The following is a 16,358-nucleotide window of genomic DNA, read 5'->3' on the forward strand; positions in this document are numbered from 1 at the left end:
AGTTATCTGTTCTCTGAGGTCAGTTACTTGGGCGGGGTCAAGGGGAGGGGTCAAGATTGTCTTCATATGTAAACATATCTTTTAAACCAATTATCTCTTGGCTCCACAATGTCTGTGTGCCAGTCACTGTGTCTCTGTGATCTTGTCCAGGAGGGGTGTATTTGATATATGCCTGTTGATGAGGTTTTGTTTAATGTTCCTGAGAGCGAGAGCGAGATAGGGAACATAGTTTAGGAGACAAAGCTGAACGATAATTTATAGCCAATGCTGTCTGGCTATGTGTGTCTTTGCTATAAAGGATCTCAGTTGCAATGTGTAAGGGACTCTCAGAGAATTCATTGATAGACACTGAATTGATCTGTGGTTTGTGTGTGGTTTGCTTTCATGATTGGATAAATACAGGAAATGTCCACTACAAGTGACTAGTGTTCCCTTCCTTAAAGTGGCCAGTGATTTCTAGTATATAGGCAGCAGCCTCTAATGTGCTAGTGATGGCTGTTTAACAGTCTGATGGCCTTGAGATAGAAGCTGTTTTTCAGACTCTCGGTCCCAGCTTTGATGCACCTGTACTGACCTCACCTTCTGGATGGTAGCGGGGTGAACAGGCAGTGGCTCGGGTGGTTGATGTCCTTGATGATCTTTTTGGCCTTCCTGTGACATCAGGTGGTGTAGGTGTCTTGGAGGGCGGTAGTTTGCCCACGGTAATGCGTTGGGGAGACCGCACCACCCTCTGTAGAGTCTTGCAGTTGTGGGCAGAGCAGTTGCCGTACCAGGCGGGGATACAGCCCGACAGGATGCTTTCAATTGTGCATCTGTTAAAGTTTGTGAGGGTTTTAGGTGACAAGCCAAATTTCTTTAGCTTCCTAAGGTTGAAGAGGCACTGTTGTGCCATTACTGTTCACACAAATTCCTCTGGAATTATTCTGGTAAAATTTGTCTCTGTTCTTAAAGATGAGTCCTTGATTCCAGATGTCAAGGAAATGTCCAATTTAAATGTTGAGCTCGTGAGTTTGAGCATCTCATTTAGGATGCCATCAGGTCCACTTGCTTTTTTTAAAATTTGAGGGCCTGAAGTTTCTTATAGAGCTCCTGGTCAGTAATAGTTTAGTTTCTTATAGAGCTCCTGGTCAGTAATTGGGGAGTCCAGTGGATTTTGATTGTCCTCCATAGCTTTTTCTAATCCATTTAACTTCTCATGAATTTGGCGTTGTTCTGCGTTTGAGTCAATTTGAACAGTGTGGTTAGAGTGTTTTAAAATGGATTGTTCGTAAGTCACCATTTTGTCACCACACCAATTCCTCTAGTTTCTATTTAAAAAAAAAAAATTGTTAAGGTTTTTCCAATTTTGCCAGAAGTTGTGTGTGTTTATGGACTCCTCAATTAGTGTCAGCTGCTTGCTGTTGTGCTGTGCTTTTTTGGTTCTGAGTGTTACGTTTATAGAGTTTTAAAGCCTCACAGTAATTAAGGCGTAATTCATCATTATTATTTGGGTCTCTGTTCTTTTGGTTTAATAGTGTTCTAAGTTTTTTCCTTTTCATTTTACAATCTGCATCAAACCAGTCGTCATCTGTGATCTTTTTTTTATTTATTTTTTATCAATTTCAGTTGTGCTTCAGTTTTCCTGAATATATTGTTGATGTTTTTTACTGCTAGATTGATGCCTTCTTAACTGTGAGTGGGTGTAGTATCCAGAAAGGTATTTAAGTTTTGGTTACAGGTTGCTTTCTGGTATTCTATTGTGCTGTTTTTGGGCCCATCTGTATGAATGTCTGATGTTGTATAGCTGACTGGGCTGTGAATGTGTGATGTTATGCAGTTTACTGGGCTGTGAATGTGTGATGTTGTACAGCTTACTGGGCTGTGAATGTGTGATGTTATGCAGTTTACTGGGCTGTGAATGTGTGATGTTGTACAGTTTACTGGGCTGTGAATGTGTGATGTTGTACAGTTTACTGGGCTGTGAATGTGTGATGTTGTACAGTTTACTGGGCTGTGAATGTGTAGTTGTTTCCATGTCTGTTCTTTTGAGGAACAAGGTCATTTGGCTGTGATCAGAGAGAGGTGTTAGTGGCTTGACAGTGAATGAGCTGAGAGAGAAAGGGTCAATGTCTGTGATCATATAGTCTACTGTGCTGTGAACAAGAGGTGAGCAGTAGGTGAATCTCCCCAAAGAGTCCCCTCGTAACTACCATTGACAAAGTACAGACCCAGGTTTCAACAGAGCTGCAACAGATTGTATATTATATATTGTATATTATATACTGTATATTATATACTGTATATTGTGTATTATATACTGTATATTGTATATTATATACTGTATATTGTATATTATATACTGTATATTGTATATTATATACTGTATATTGTATATTATATACTGTATATTGTATATTATATACTGGATATTGTATATTATATATTGTATATTATATACTGTATATTGTGTATTATATACTGTATATTGTGTATTATATACTGTATATTGTATATTATATACTGGATACTGTATATTGCATATTATATACTGTATATTGCGTATTATATACTGTATATTGTATATTATATACTGGATACTGTATATTGTATATTATATAATGTATATTGTGTATTATATACTGTATATTGTGTATTATATACTGTATATTGTGTATTATATACTGTATATTGTGTATTATATACTGTATATTGTGTATTATATACTGTATATTGTGTATTATATACTGTATATTGTGTATTATATACTGTATATTGTGTATTATATACTGTATATTGTGTATTATATACTGTATATTGTATATTATATACTGTATATTGTATATTATATACTGTATATTGTATATTATATACTGGATATTGTATATTATATACTGGATATTGTATATTATATACTGTATATTATGCAAAGGAACACATCTTTTTCAGTTTTAACCAAATGTGATATTTACCCATTTTGAGGAGGATCAATTCGATTTTGTAGTTGGGATTTGTACCAGATAAATAATCCCCCCAGAATCTCTCTGCCTCTATTGACAGAGCTGTGTTTCTGTGACGGCACCATTACCTCTCTGTAGCCTGTGTTTCTGTGACGGCACCATTACCTCTCTGTAGCCTGTGTTTCTGTGACGGCACCATTACCTCTCTGTAGCCTGTGGGACAGTGACGGCACAGTGACCTCTCTGTAGCCTGTGGCACAGTGACCTCTCTGTAGCCTGTGGCACAGTGACCTCTCTTAGCCTGTGGCACAGTGACCTCTCTGTAGCCTGTGGCACAGTGACCTCTCTGTAGCCTGTGGCACAGTGACCTCTCTGTAGCCTGTGGGACAGTGACCTCTCTGTAGCCTGTGGGGCAGTGACCTCTCTGTAGCCTGTGGGGCAGTGACCTCTCTGTAGCCTGTGGGACAGTGAGTGACAACGTCAGCCTTACACCATGTCTCCTGCAGAATGATGACGTCAACATCTCTCAGATGTGTGTTGAACTCCAGTGTTAAACTCTTCAGTCTAGAGGTTGATGAGTTTAGGCCCTGAATGTTCCACATGCTGACTGATAGGTTGATGAGTTTAGGCCCTGAATGTTCCACATGCTGACTGATAGGTTGATGAGTTTAGGCCCTGACTGTTCCACATGCTGACTGATAGGTTGATGAGTTTAGGCCCTGAATGTTCCACATGCTGACTGATAGGTTGATGAGTTTAGGCCCTGACTGTTCCACATGCTGACTGATAGGTTGATGAGTTTAGGCCCTGAATGTTCCACATGCTGACTGATAGGTTGATGAGTTTAGGCCCTGAATGTTCCACATGCTGACTGATAGGTTGATGAGTTTAGGCCCTGAATGTTCCACATGCTAACTGATAGGTTGATGAGTTTAGGCCCTGAATGTTCCACATGCTAACTGATAGGTTGATGAGTTTAGGCCCTGACTGTTCCACATGCTGACTGATAGGTTGATGAGTTTAGGCCCTGAATGTTCCACATGCTGACTGATAGGTTGATGAGTTTAGGCTCTGAATGTTCCACATGCTGACTGATAGGTTGATGAGTTTAGGCCCTGAATGTTCCACATGCTGACTGATAGGTTGATGAGTTTAGGCTCTGAATGTTCCACATGCTAACTGATAGTGATTTCATGTAGCAAAAAGAAAGAATAGCAGTCAGAAAAACAGTAACTACTGACTACTGAGTTGTTCAGAGTGATAAACAGGAAATAGAAATACAGTAACTACTGACTACTGAGTAGTTCAGAGTGATAAACAGGAAACAGAAATACAGTAACTACGGACTACTGAGTTGTTCAAAGTGATAAACAGGAAACAGAAATACAGTAACTACTGACTACTGAGTTGTTCAGAGTGATAAACAGGAAACAGAAATACAGTAACTACTGACTACTGAGTTGTTCAGAGTGATAAACAGGAAACAGAAATACAGTAACTACGGACTACTGAGTTGTTCAGAGTGATAAACAGGAAACAGAAATACAGTAACTACGGACTACTGAGTTGTTCAGAGTGATAAACAGGAAACAGAAATACAGTAACTACTGACTACTGAGTTGTTCAGAGTGATAAACAGGAAACAGAAATACAGTAACTACGGACTACTGAGTTGTTCAAAGTGATAAACAGGAAACAGAAATACAGTAACTACGGACTACTGAGTTGTTCAGAGTGATAAACAGGAAACAGAAATACAGTAACTACTGACTACTGAGTTGTTCAGAGTGATAAACAGGAAACAGAAATACAGTAACTACTGACTACTGAGTTGTTCAGAATGATAAACAGGAAACAGAAATACAGTAACTACTGACTACTGAGTTGTTCAGAGTGATAAACAGGAAACAGAAATACAGTAACTACTGACTACTGAGTTGTTCAGAGTGATAAACAGGAAACAGAAATACAGTAACTACTGACTACTGAGTTGTTCAGAGTGATAAACAGGAAACAGAAATACAGTAACTACGGACTACTGAGTTGTTCAGAGTGATAAACAGGAAACAGAAATACAGTAACTACGGACTACTGAGTTGTTCAGAGTGATAAACAGGAAACAGAAATACAGTAACTACTGACTACTGAGTTGTTCAGAGTGATAAACAGGAAACAGAAATACAGTAACTACGGACTACTGAGTTGTTCAAAGTGATAAACAGGAAACAGAAATACAGTAACTACGGACTACTGAGTTGTTCAGAGTGATAAACAGGAAACAGAAATACAGTAACTACTGACTACTGAGTTGTTCAGAGTGATAAACAGGAAACAGAAATACAGTAACTACTGACTACTGAGTTGTTCAGAATGATAAACAGGAAACAGAAATACAGTAACTACTGACTACTGAGTTGTTCAGAGTGATAAACAGGAAACAGAAATACAGTAACTACTGACTACTGAGTTGTTCAGAGTGATAAACAGGAAACAGAAATACCTGTTTTCTTTTTCTTTTTCCCTCCTTCCTGTTCATTGAACAAGTAAACTTTTAGTACAATGTGTGTGTGTGTGTGTGTGTGTGTGTGTGTGTGTGTGTGTGTGTGTGTGTGTGTGTGTGTGTGTGTGTGTGTGTGTGTGTGTGTGTGTGTGTGTGTGTGTGTGTGTGTGTGTGTGTGTGTGTGTGTGTGTGTGTGTGTGTGTTTAGTGCAGATGTATTGGAGGAGCTGTTTAATCTCACTCAACCCTACAGAGTTCTCCTGTCCTCTGACGACCTCCACGTAGCTGAGCTGGTCCCGCTGTTGGGCCCTGTGGAGTGGAGGAGGGCCAGTTCTGGGACGTGGGGCTTCCTCTCTGGTCTGGTAGAGGGGGTGGTCTGCTGCGGGGTACTAGGCTGGGCCCGGTCCGGTCTGGCTAAGCCGATGGAGGTGGTGATGCTCTGGTGGTGGGTGGGGCCTGTGGGGTGTGCTGGGTCTGGTGTGGCATTGAATGGGCCTGGGGCTTCTTGGTGGTGCAGTGGTCTGGTAGGGGTCTCTGGGTGGTCCTCTGTCCAGGAGTGTTTGGGGGTGTTTGTCTACCAAGTGCCACGTCCTTTAGAGACTTGGCAAACATCCCTACTGTCTCCTTCCTCAGGTGGGAGTGGTCGTGCAGATGCTCTGGGGTGATTGTTGGGTGGTGAGCAACGTGTATGTTCGGGAGTAGGCCACACCCTCTGGTGATGTCAGCGTTGACTTTCTGAATGGTACCGGGATGAAAGTCTTTGCAGATGGTGATGTGGGAGTTGGGGAACCGCCCAGAGACCCTCTCTGCTACTCTGTTGACCAGGCTGCCAACTCTCTCCTGCTCCTCTCGCAGGTTGTTGGTGCCGGTGTGAATAATGTGGCCTGGTGTGCCAAAGTCAGGCTGGGACAGGATGTGGAGTGCATCCTGTGTTTTTGGGCACCATATTTTGGACACCTTGTGTTGGGGGAAGAGTTTATCTTCTTGGATGAATTTCCCATTTGATTGAATGAGGATGGCCTCCTCAGTGGGTTTTAAAAGAGTAGTGGGTTCACGGTCTAGGGCTGGACCCTCAACAGGACCCTCAACAGCTTTAACCCCCGAGCCATAAGACTGATAAACAAGAATGATGAACAAGACTGATCAACAAGACTGATGAACAAGACTGGTAAACAAGACTGATCAACAAGACTGGTAAACAAGACTGGTAAACAAGACTGGTAAACAAGACTGGTAAACAAGACTGATAAACAAGACTGATAAACAAACAAATATCTAACAGAATAGCTACTATGACTCATTTTTAAACTAACTCTCTTGCACTGCCTTTATGCCCACTGACTGGACTCTACCCACACACTGACTGGACTCTACCCACACACTGACTGGACTCTACCCACACACTGACTGGACTCTACCCACACACTGACTGGACTCTACCCACACACTGACTGGACTCTACCCACACACTGACTGGACTCTACCCACACACTGACTGGACTCTACCCACACACTGACTGGACTCTACCCACACACTGACTGGACTCTACCCACACACTGACTGGACTCTACCCACACACTGACTGGACTCTACCCACACACTGACTGGACTATACCCACACGCTGACTGGACTCTACCCACACGCTGACTGGACTCTACCCACACACTGACTGGACTCTACCCACACACTGACTGGACTCTACCCACACGCTGACTGGACTCTACCCACACGCTGACTGGACTCTACCCACACTGACTGGACTCTACCCACACACTGACTGGACTCTACCCACACACTGACTGGACTCTACCCACACACTGACTGGGCTCTACCCACTCACTGACTGGACTCTACCCACGCTGACTGGACTCTACCCACACACTGACTGGGCTCTACCCACTCACTGACTGGACTCTACCCACGCTGACTGGACTCTACCCACACACTGACTAGACTTTACCAACACACAGACTGGACTCTACCCACACACTGACTGGACTCTACCCACACACTGACTGGACTCTACCCACACGCTGACTGGACTCTACCCACACGCTGACTGGACTCTACCCACACGCTGACTGGACTCTACCAACACACTGACTGGACTCTACCCACACGCTGACTGGACTCTACCCACACAGACTGGACTCTACACACATGCTGACTGGGGTCTACCCACACGCTGACTGGGGTCTACCCACACGCTGACTGGACTCTACCCACACACTGACTGGACTCTACCCACACGCTGACTGGACTCTACCCACACGCTGACTGGACTCTACCAACACGCTGACTGGACTCTACCCACACTGACTGGACTCTACCAACACGCTGACTGGACTCTACCCACACGCTGACTGGACTCTACCCACACTGACTGGACTCTACACACATGCTGACTGGGGTCTACCCACACGCTGACTGGACTCTACACACATGCTGACTGGGGTCTACCCACACGCTGACTGGACTCTACCCACACGCTGACTGGACTCTACCCACACACTGACTGGACTCTACCCACACACTGACTGGACTCTACCCACTCACTGACTGGACTCTACCCACGCTGACTGGACTCTACCCACGCTGACTGGACTCTACCCACGCTGACTGGACTCTACCCACACACTGACTGGACTCTACCCACACTGACTGGACTCTACCCACGCTGACTGGACTCTACCCACGCTGACTGGACTCTACCCACACTGACTGGACTCTACCCACACTGACTGGACTCTACCCACACTGACTGGACTCTACCCGCACTGACTGGACTCTACCCACACACTGACTGGAGTCTTCCCCCCTTTTTCCTCTCTCTATCCTACTGATGTTGCATTTGAAAAACCCTTGGTTAACATAGAGATTCTGGGAACATCAGAAAGTGGGGGGAAATGAACTATATTCTGGTAATCCGACCAATTGAACATATGCAGTGGTACTTAATGAATATGATGTCAGATCTGTTGTCATCTGAGACATTCTCATCAATGATAAGATGACATAAACTCTACAGTGGAAAGTCTGCACATTGTAGTTATCGGATTCACATAGAATTGTTGTTCAATATAAATGTTTGAATATGAAATTATTGGTGAAGAGATTAAATGTAATTTTAGCTTCCAAATGAGAGATTTGGGTTTTCATAAGGTTAGGGCTCTGCTCAATCAGTGGCCTGCCCCTGTGAAGAGACATGGGTTATACAACTTTTCAGACACACCCTTCTCACTCCACTATATAAAGCCTTGACGACAATATAACCTCCTGTTCCGAGGATGTGAGTACGACGGTCCGATGTCAGAATGGTTCAGATAATAACTACAGAACGAAGCCAACATCAGCATGAGCTTTGGTTGCAAATGGTATGAACTTTGAACTCTTATTCACTACAGAAGTGATACCTCCTAGCCGTTGAGTTAGCAACAGCAGCTGCAAACGAGGGTTAGGAAGGAACAGACAGAGTATCCCGTCTATCACACAACGACGTTACCACAACGTACCCAATTGACAACCAGAGACATTCTTCAAAGGACAAAGGACTCGGTTTGGCAACACGGCCTTCCATCTACCACCAACCTACCGAAGCGCAGCTCAGAGTAAATATTTACTGCATTTTCCTTTTCCAAATGGGCAGTAATTTAGAATGCATAAGATACTGTATTTATGATAGCACAGCTTCTTCCTTTGTTACTCAGTCTTCCCGCTCTTTCACTCAAACCCAGCCCCTTTTCTTTTGTGTAACAAGCTGTCATATCTGTTCCGCCTGCTAGGGACGTTTTCCTTTATGTAATCAAGTTATGATGAATTATGTGTATGTATAATTCTGTGCGATTAGTTAGACATTTAGTAAATAAATAAATAAACCCAAATTTGTATTGCTCATACAACTTGTTAGCTGGGGTTCGTGAAAATAACCAAGAATTTCCAACTTTCAGATTGGACTGAATTAAAGTGACAAATAATATTGACTGCTATTGATGTAAAATATTACTAGGTCTTTAAGAGTTTATTCGGAAGATAACAGCTCTATAAATATTATTTAGTGGTGCCCCGACTCTCTAGTTAATTACGTTTACATGATTAGCTCAATCCGGGTAATGTTAATTACGGATAAATTATTTTATAGAATAGCATGTCATATCACTTAATCCGGCATAGCCAAAGACACGACACCATGTTATTTTTTTATATATTTTTTCTACTGTCTACTTGTTAATTGTTTACTCCATGTGTAACTCTGTTGTCTGTTCACACTGCTATCCAGGTCGCAGTTGTAAATGAGAACTTGTTCTCAACTAGCCTACCTGGTTAAATAAAGGTGAAATAAAAAAAATAAAAAATAATATTTCTTGTACATAGCCATGTTATTTTCTGCTCCCTGTATATAGCCATGTTATTATCTACTTCCTGTGTATATAGCCATGTTATTTTCTACTTCCTGTATATGGCCATGTTATTATCTACTTCCTGTGTATATAGCCATGTTATTTTATACTTCCTGTGTATATAGTCATGTTATTTTATACTTCCTGTGTATATGGCCATGTTATTTTATACTTCCTGTATTTAGCCATGTTATTTTATACTTCCTGTGTCTATGGCCATGTTATTATCTACTTCCTGTGTATATAGCCATGTTATTTTCTACTTCCTGTATATGGCCATGTTATTTTATACTTCCTGTATATAGCCATGTTATTTTCTACTTCCTGTATATGGCCATGTTATTTTCTACTTCCTGTATATGGCCATGTTATTTTATACTTCCTGTATATAGCCATGTTATTTTATACTTCCTGTATATAGCCATGTTATTTTATACTTCCTGTATATGGCCATGTTATTATCTACTTCCTGTATATAGCCATGTTATTTTATACTTCCTGTATATAGCCATGTTATTTTCTACTTCCTGTATATAGCCATGTTATTTTCTACTTCCTGTATATAGCCATGTTATTTTATACTTCCTGTATATAGCCATGTTATTTTATACTTCCTGTATTTAGCCATGTTATTTTCTACTTCCTGTATATAGCCATGTTATTTTATACTTCCTGTATTTAGCCATGTTATTTTCTACTTCCTGTATATAGCCATGTTATTTTATACTTCCTGTATATAGCCATGTTATTTTTATTCACTAAATATTTATTCCTCGTGTCACTATTTACTTATTCTATTTTATGCAAATATTTTTCTTTAACTCTGTTGGGAAGTAAGCATGTCACTGTTACTCTGCACATGTTATAAATGGGCCTTTGAACGGGGGTATGGTAGTAGGTGCCAGGCGCACCGGTTTGAGTGTGTCAAGAACTGCAACGCTGCTGGGTTTTTCACTCTCAACAGTTTCCCGTGTGTATCCAGAATGGTCCACCACCCAAAGTACATCCAGCCAACTTGACACAACTGTGGGAAGCATTTGAGTCAACATGGGGGGGGGGGGGGGGGTTCAATGGTTTGGTATACTCAGTGTAGTTCACCTTCACACACCATGTATTGTTCCGATTGGACTGACTCTATCCACATTTTTTCTCCACACAGAGGTGCCTACAACCTCTCAGTCTGTGGTGTTATTATAACCCTGTTATCACCAACCTGCACACTGAAAACCCTGCTGTTGGAGAAGCCTAGAGACTAGTCTGAAGCCCTTGATGATCGCCAGGCCACTGATCTGTTTTGAAGTTAAACGTTTCACCAAAATAATCAAAACCCTTTGTGATATTCCACCTTCACCCCACTCAAAACACGTCCTGATAATACATGTAACCAAACCACAAAACATTCATTTAATTCCCTACAGTGGTACATGATATGATATGCAAATGAAATAGGGTGCACTATATAGGGAATAGGGTGCACTATATAGGGAATAGGGTGCCCTATATAGGGAATAGGGTGCCCTATATAGGGAATAGGGTGCACTATATAGGGAATAGGGTGCACTATATAGGGCATAGGGTGCACTATATAGGGCATAGGGTGCACTATATAGGGCATAGGGTGCACTATATAGGGCATAGGGTGCACTATATAGGGAATAGGGTGCGCTATATAGGGAATAGGGTGCGCTATATAGGGAATAGGGTGCTCTATATAGGGAATAGGGTGCGCTATATGGGGAATAGGGTGCACTATATAGGGCATAGGGTGCGTTATATAGGGCATAGGGTGCGCTATATAGGGAATAGGGTGCGCTATATAGGGAATAGGGTGCGCTATATAGGGCATAGGGTGCGTTATATAGGGCATAGGGTGCGCTATATAGGGAATAGGGTGCACTATATAGGGAATAGGGTGCGCTATATAGGGAATAGGGTGCACTATATAGGGAATAGGGTGCACTATATAGGGAATAGGGTGCCCTATATAGGGAATAGGGTGCCCTATATAGGGAATAGGGTGCCCTATATAGGGAATAGGGTGCCCTATATAGGGAATAGGGTGCACTATATAGGGAATAGGGTGCCCTATATAGGGAATAGGGTGCCCTATATAGGGAATAGGGTGCACTATATAGGGAATAGGGTGCCCTATATAGGGAATAGGGTGCCCTATATAGGGAATAGGGTGCCCTATATAGGGAATAGGGTGCCCTATATAGGGAATAGGGTGCACTATATAGGGAATAGGGTGCACTATATAGGGAATAGGGTGCCCTATATAGGGAATAGGTTGCACTATATAGGGAATAGGGTGCCGTTTGGGACACATGTTCAGAAATGGTGCAGTCAGACTACCTACCTACAGGTTAGGAACCAGGTTTCCCTTGTGTTTTAGGTTATTGTCCTGCTGAAAGGTGAATTCATCTCCCAGTGTCTGGTGGAAAGCAGACTGAACCAGGTTTCCCTTGTGTTTTTAGGTTATTGTCCTGCTGAAAGGTGAATTCATCTCCCAGTGTCTGGTGGAAAGCAGACTGAACCAGGTTTCCCTTGTGTTTTAGGTTATTGTCCTGCTGAAAGGTGAATTCATCTCCCAGTGTCTGGTGGAAAGCAGACTGAACCAGGTTTCCCTTGTGTTTTTAGGTTATTGTCCTGCTGAAAGGTGAATTCATCTCCCAGTGTCTGGTGGAAAGCAGACTGAACCAGGTTTCCCTTGTGTTTTAGGTTATTGTCCTGCTGAAAGGTGAATTCATCTCCCAGTGTCTGGTGGAAAGCAGACTGAAACAGGTTTCCCTTGTGTTTTTAGGTTATTGTCCTGCTGAAAGGTGAATTCATCTCCCAGTGTCTGGTGGAAAGCAGACTGAACCAGGTTTCCCTTGTGTTTTAAGTTATTGTCCTGCTGAAAGGTGAATTCATCTCCAAGTGCCTGGTGGAAAGCAGACTGAACCAGGTTTCCCTTGTGTTTTAGGTTATTGTCCTGCTGAAAGGTGAATTCATCTCCCAGTGTCTGGTGGAAAGCAGACTGAACCAGGTTTCCCTTGTGTTTTTAGGTTATTGTCCTGCTGAAAGGTGAATTCATCTCCCAGTGTCTGGTGGAAAGCAGACTGAACCAGGTTTCCCTTGTGTTTTAGGTTATTGTCCTGCTGAAAGGTGAATTCATCTCCCAGTGTCTGGTGGAAAGCAGACTGAACCAGGTTTCCCTTGTGTTTTTAGGTTATTGTCCTGCTGAAAGGTGAATTCATCTCCCAGTGTCTGGTGGAAAGCAGACTGAACCAGGTTTCCCTTGTGTTTTAGGTTATTGTCCTGCTGAAAGGTGAATTCATCTCCCAGTGTCTGGTGGAAAGCAGACTGAAACAGGTTTCCCTTGTGTTTTTAGGTTATTGTCCTGCTGAAAGGTGAATTCATCTCCCAGTGTCTGGTGGAAAGCAGACTGAACCAGGTTTCCCTTGTGTTTTAAGTTATTGTCCTGCTGAAAGGTGAATTCATCTCCAAGTGCCTGGTGGAAAGCAGACTGAACCAGGTTTCCCTTGTGTTTTAGGTTATTGTCCTGCTGAAAGGTGAATTCATCTCCCAGTGCCTGGTGGAAAGCAGACTGAACCAGGTTTCCCTTGTGTTTTTAGGTTATTGTCCTGCTGAAAGGTGAATTCATCTCCCTGTGTCTGTTGAAAGCAGACTGAAACAGGTTTCCCTTGTGTTTTAGGTTATTGTCCTGCTGAAAGGTGAATTCATCTCCCAGTGTCTGTTGAAAGCAGACTGAACCAGGTTTCCCTTGTGTTTTAGGTTATTGTCCTGCTGAAAGGTGAATTCATCTCCCAGTGTCTGGTGGAAAGCAGACTGAACCAGGTTTCCCTTGTGTTTTAAGTTATTGTCCTGCTGAAAGGTGAATTCATCTCCCAGTGTCTGTTGAAAGCAGACTGAACCAGGTTTCCCTTGTGTTTTTAGGTTATTGTCCTGCTGAAAGGTGAATTCATCTCCCAGTGTCTGATGGAAAGCAGACTGAAACAGGTTTCCCTTGTGTTTTTAGGTTATTGTCCTGCTGAAAGGTGAATTCATCTCCCAGTGTCTGATGGAAAGCAGACTGAAACAGGTTTCCCTTGTGTTTTTAGGTTATTGTCCTGCTGAAAGGTGAATTTGTCTCCCTGTGTCTGTTGAAAGCAGACTGAACCAGGTTTCCCTTGTGTTTTTAGGTTATTGTCCTGCTGAAAGGTGAATTTGTCTCCCTGTGTCTGGTGGAAAGCAGACTGAAACAGGTTTCCCTTGTGTTTTTAGGTTATTGTCCTGCTGAAAGGTGAATTTGTCTCCCTGTGTCTGTTGAAAGCAGACTGAACCAGGTTTCCCTTGTGTTTTTAGGTTATTGTCCTGCTGAAAGGTGAATTTGTCTCCCTGTGTCTGTTGAAAGCAGACTGAACCAGGTTTCCCTTGTGTTTTTAGGTTATTGTCCTGCTGAAAGGTGAATTTGTCTCCCTGTGTCTGTTGAAAGCAGACTGAACCAGGTTTACCTCGAGGATTATGCCTGTGCTTAACTCCATTCCGTTTAGTTTTTTTTATCGTCAACTCCCTAGTCCTTGCAGATGACAAGCATAACCATAACATGATGCAGCCACCACCATGCTTGAAAATATGAAGAGTGGTACTCGGTGATGTGTTGGATTTGCCCCAAACATAACGCTTTGTATTCAGGACATGAAGTTCATTTCTTGACCACATTTTTAGCAGTATTACTTTAGTGCATTATTGCAAAAATATTGCAAACTAAAACTTCTATACAGGCTTCCTTCTTTTCACTTTGTCATTTAGGTTGGTATTGTGGAGTAACTACAATGTAGTTGATGTATCCTCAGTTTCACAGCCATTAAACTCTGTAACTATTTTAAAGCCACCATTGGCCTCATGGTGAAATCCCTGAGCGGTTTCCTTCCTCTCCGGCAACTGAGTTAGGAAGGACGCCTGTATCTTTGTAGTGACTGGGTGTATTGATGCACCATCCATAGTGTAATTAATAACTTCACCATGCTCAAAGGGATATTCAATGTCTGCTTTAAAAATAAAAATGTATCTACCAATAGGTGTCCTTCTTTTGCGATACACTCGAAAACCTCCCTTCGTCTTTGTGGTTGAATCTGTGTTGTGAAATTCACTGCTCGACTGAGGGACCTGACAGATAATTGTATGTGTGGTGGTACAGAGATGAGGTAGTCATTCAAAAATCATGGTAAACACTATTATTGCACACAGAGTGAGTCCATACACCTTATTATATGACTTGTTTACTCCTCAACTGATTTAGGTTTGACATTAAAAAAGGGGTTGAATATTTATTGACTCATCACATTTCAGCTTTTACATTTTTCATTAATTTGTAAACATTTAAAAAATAAAAAGATAATTCCACTTTGACATGTTGGGGTACTGTGTTAAAGCCAGCGAGAAAACATCTCAATTTAATCCATTTTAAATTCAGGCTGTTACACAACAACAACAAAAAATGTTTTGAAAACGTCAAGGTGTGTGAACATGGTCTCTCAAAACTTCTACCGTTGTAAAATATGAAACATAAAACATACATGATGGAACCAATTGTCCTCTTTCAAAACGGAGGTAATGCATTTCATGGCCTACGAGAGTTGTGCAGTGACAGGAATGATAATATTTCACGTATTTTTTTTCACACTTGAAGAATAAAAAAAACAAATTCAACATTGGTTTCGTACGACCTGTATTTATTAGGAACGTATCTGTGACTGTGTCAAAAGCAAACAGACAAAGGCCTAACCAACCACCTGCAGACACCATCGTCAACCCATAGGACTCTTTTATAATGAGACTCGGGCTGCGTCCCAAACGGCATTCTACTTCCTTTATTGCCCCCTATGAGCCCTGGTCAAAACGTAGTGCACTATAAAGGGAACAGGGTACCGTTTGGGGCGGACCCTCAGCTGGGCCCGTTCCTCCTGTTGTCTATATATCACCGGAGGGTTTCGTCTCAGAACCCCGCAATGACACAACCGCAATCCCAATCCCAGGCTGCCGAGGCCTAGCCCCAGTCCTGCCTCTTTACATCTAAAAGCATATTTAACTTTTTACTCATCCATTGACAGGCTGTGAGCTGGTGAGCAGTAAGACCGTAAACCAGGCCCAGATTAGCTTTAAGGGGATAAAGCAGTGAATTAAATCCCACACATACCTTCTCTTCTCCCTCTCTCCTCTCCTTCTCCCTGGCCTCTGTTGTTCCCAGGGCCACCATACATACTTATAGGGACCATTCTTTTGAACCAGGAACCAATGGCATTGGGTTGGGGGGGGGGGGGGGGGGGGGGGGGCAAAAGTAGTGTCAGGTCGAACAAAACAATGGTTCTGTTCCTTTGTAACCCACTAATCTCTGGTGCCAGTCTGGTGCCAGTCTGGTGCCAGTCTGGTGTCAGAGGATTTGAACCTGTGGTTGGGGGTAACTTCTGGTCACATTTTGGGTTTGTTCGTATGAAAACAACTCATATTTAAACTTCACACACATCTATTCATAGACAAGA

This window comes from Oncorhynchus clarkii, chromosome 27 (genome assembly GCF_045791955.1).
Source record: "Oncorhynchus clarkii lewisi isolate Uvic-CL-2024 chromosome 27, UVic_Ocla_1.0, whole genome shotgun sequence".
Lineage (NCBI taxonomy): Eukaryota > Metazoa > Chordata > Actinopteri > Salmoniformes > Salmonidae > Oncorhynchus > Oncorhynchus clarkii.